At 33.6% G+C, this 3,999-nt stretch overlaps 1 long non-coding RNA gene across 1 annotated transcript in view; it reads right to left on the bottom strand.

The window, feature by feature from the left end:
• Nucleotides 1-2,999, bottom strand: part of LOC108358885 (uncharacterized) — a 13,089-nt gene extending 10,090 nt beyond the window's left edge. Inside the window, exon 1 of the long non-coding RNA XR_001846843.1 lies at nucleotides 2,841-2,999. This is a non-coding gene — a long non-coding RNA (uncharacterized LOC108358885). The remainder of the gene's footprint in view (nucleotides 1-2,840) is intronic.
• Nucleotides 3,000-3,999: the final 1,000 nt, after the last annotated feature.

Here is a 3,999-nt window from a genome sequence, read left to right as displayed (position 1 = left end):
AAAAAAAAGGTCCATTGTAAAATTACCCTGCAGGGAAAGCTACCAGTTGTGAACCAGAATGCTACCAGTTTGCGTTTCAGCCCAACTAGTTCACGTTGTATCCTTTTTCAATGTTAGCGACTGGTATTTTTAACATGGCGGTGTCATGGGAGATGTCAATTGTCCGCTCCTTCATCAGCACGCTACCAGTAGAAATACTAGTAGCATCATACCATTTGACGGGATAGACTGTCTATTCATCCCCCGTGAAAAGCATAAGTATGTCATTTGGCTCGCGGCGCTGCAACCGTGACAATAGTCGACAGAGTAAAGCTTTGGCACGCCAGATAAAGATATCCGAGTTCGAATCTCAGTGAGCGAATCTTCTTTAATTTTTAATTTTTTTTATTTGTTTATTTTTTTATTTATATCTCTTGTGTAATATTTAAATTTGTTGTTTTAAAAAGAACAAAAAATTATTTATTTTCATTTTTTATAGTTTTTTCAAATCAAACTAATTTTATGTGTAATTTTTATTTTATATTTAAATTGAAATTTTAATTGAATTTTAATTCAAATAATTATTTAAATTTATTTACTTACTTTACTTTATAGCAATCTCTACGCGCACTCGAACCTGAGATCTCAGAACCAGAATCGGTAGTCTTCACTCGACGCCACAGCCGACATTTGTGATGGAAGCAATTAACCACGTTTTAGTTTTGGTTATGCCTATTCAAAGACAGATGTCGCTGATCGCATAAGTTGTTCGAAATCGCCGAAATGGTAGGCCGTCGCTTTAGCACATACGGGTATAATTATGGTTCATAACGAACTGGTATGACTTTTATCCTTAAATAATAGTTCATGAACTGGAATTTGTCCATACTGGTTTAGCTTTTCACTGCAGGGTATATTTATATGAAAAACGTAAATTTTGTGAATTTATCAAGCAAAACTCTAAATTTCCGAATATATTTAAGTCTTTATTAAAAAACAAAAAAAAAACAAGGTTTGTATAGCTATACAGACTCCAATGCCTGCTAGCGCATTCGCCGAGACAGTCCATTAAGCACACCCAAGTTTGAGTGATCTACAAATTACTAGCGTTTTCAGCATTTAACAGTTCATTATCATGTACGATGTAATATAACAAGTTATACACCGAACTATGATAATCTGTACTAGTATCTATAATAATAGACAATAATTTGCAATGTTTTTAAACATTTGCAATTAGTTTCGGTGAATATTACACAGTCATGACTTGTGGCACTCTGTCATAGTACGGTTGTTGCTCCCTTTTATACCACAGTAATTTTGTATACAACTTTGAATCAACAAAATTCATGCTCCTTCTCATTATCAACCCTGATCAGATTTTACCCCCGAGGAGTACTCAAAAAGGTTTATTACTGTATATACTGTGGTCTGCTTGCAGATTTAACCAAGGTAGCAGCACGCTCGGTTGTTTTTCTTCGTAATTTTAGCACACGCTTGCCACATTTTGTGTAAGAAATTGACAAAAAATTCGCAAAGCTAAAATTGGTGTATTTTTCTTCGATTGGAGTTTGCGTGAGTTTGCTACGATTCAAACACAAAATAGTGCGTCTCAATATAAGAAGTACAGTTTATAGTTCAAAGAACCTTCAACATCCACAATGTCTATTAAGCTGTCATTCCTTCGTATCTTTAAAATAAGTAAACTGTATTTTTCATGCCGTGTGAATTTAAAAAAAATATAAAATGGGCTTCTTGCTGACCAACGTGCACTAATTTTATAATAAGTTCCATGATTTTTTTTTTTTAAAGGGTACAAATTGCATACTTTATTTTAGAAAAATTGTTTTCTATCTAAAGAAATCGATAGAGAAATATAAATGCTTGTTTATGGCCAGATATCCTTAATGAATAATATTTATAAGTTATACTCTATTTTTAGGACTAAATACCTATTTATATGAAAATAATATTATCTAAGCACCGTAACCATGTTGCCGGCTGGCATTTTAAAGATTTGGTTCTAACAAAACCGTGCCCAGTTATTAAACAAATGAATTTTACCAATTTAAATTTTTTTAAATTTTACATGTACTAAATTTTTCGTATGCAAAAGTGTCTATAAACTAATGGTATTAGTTACTAAAACTTCCAAGATTCATTATTCCACTATACGTATAGGCAAAATGGACCAAAATACCCATGCACAAAAAATACCACTTTTAGTACATTTATAAAAAATGTGGCAACCATAACTGAGCGCGACGCACTAATACCACGTCAAAGTGAGACTGTGTTGGTGTGCCCAGCATTGGACTAAACTGTCCTTGTGCCTATAAATTTATAGGGCTTTTTATTGTACCTGTCCAAATACAGGGCTTTTTTGTCGCAGAGCACTTTTCTTGGGCTCGTATGGACCAAATTGTACAGACTTGTAGCTGTATCTAATATCCCTTACCTCGGGTGGGGGGTGATACAAGACAGGCAACAAGTTTGTTCTGTACAATGNGGCTCGTATGGACCAAATTGTACAGACTTGTAGCTGTATCTAATATCCCTCACCTCGGGTGGGGGGTGATACAAGACAGGCAACAAGTTTGTTCTGTACAATGAGAATTTATTTAAATTCTGACAAGATTTAAGTTTTACAGCTCCTTATATACTAAATCTTAGGACTAAAATGAAGATTGTATATGTGCACATATTTACATGTATGTGTATGTATGTTGTGGTTATTTATTTAGGTGTGCATATCGATATTGCTGCATTTGCACCTAATATGTTCTTGTCAGGTGTGTATGTTTTCATATTTGCAGGAAGGTACAAAGATTGGTTTTTAATCTTCGTGTAGCCTATTAAACAAGACGTTGGTCCTTTTTACCTTCCTTCTATTAGCTCGGGATGTAACTATGTAATATTGATGCGCCTAAAAGATGCAGCGATTTCTATTCTCAAGTTACATACCTGATGACAGAACGAATGGCAATAATAAAAGGGAGGTTTTAGTTTTTCAAACTATAATGTTACTTCTCTGACCTCAGCATTTTTTAAAGGACTTTGAAATTTCCTGGATATGATTAAATAAAAAATTATTTAAAAGATTTGGAGCATTGTAGAGTAACGATATGGGTACCAGTTAAAAGGAGAAATTCTGCGGAATTTAAAAAAAATTTAATTTTTTGGTTCACCAGGACGAATAAATGTTGAAAATGTCTTTTTAAAACTTTATCCTTGAATATCCTTGGAAATTTCAAAAATTTATTTTTGAAAAAAAAATATAGGTCAAGGACTAATATGTAAACTGCCACATCCTCGAATTTCGTCCTTCTAACTTTATTACTTTTAGATAAAAAAAGTTTTCACTTCTCTTTATAAGATATTGATAGTTACAACATACGTATGTAAATGGAGATACTAGAATCACTACCAGGGAACGGGTTTTATGGAAATTGCCTTTTTTTCTGCGAAAGAGATAGAGTATATTCGATTAAGAATGTCCACGATTTAGCTTTCCTTGGTTCCATATATACACATTTGATGTTGCCTTTTCTAAGATCTTTGCCTTCTTTTGCCTTTTTTAAGATATTTGCCTTTTTTGCCTTTTCTACCTTTAAAAAAGTGATTATAGCATTTACAATTTTGTTTACAGATTAAAAAATATACACATGCCCATGCGGCTTATAGAAGCGCAGGGACCTCTTGCCAAATTGGTGTTGGAAAAATTCAAAGCCGTTTTCTCAGCTAACGTAGGCTTGGAGACAATAAGGGGTGTGGATAAAATTGTAAAGGGCGAGGAACACGCCCTTATTCCCAATAATATAAACGTTTTAAACGTTCCATATTTAAATTGGGCTCCACTTGTATCAACTTACGTCGAGCGCACATTTAAAACATTCAAGGCTTTTCTACGCGAAAATCGAATGAAAATGCTGCCAGAAAACTTCAAAATGCATCCTGTGGTTCAATGTTACTACAACTATACAGATTAAAGTTTTATGAGTTAGAAACTCGAAAGGATAA

This window comes from Rhagoletis zephyria, unplaced genomic scaffold, assembly GCF_001687245.7.
Source record: "Rhagoletis zephyria isolate East Lansing unplaced genomic scaffold, Rhagoletis_zephyria_1.1 Rzeph_scaffold_00309, whole genome shotgun sequence".
Classification (NCBI taxonomy): Eukaryota; Metazoa; Arthropoda; class Insecta; order Diptera; family Tephritidae; genus Rhagoletis; species Rhagoletis zephyria.
Note: the sequence above shows the minus strand (reverse complement) of the source record. Positions and strands in the feature narration are given on the sequence as shown.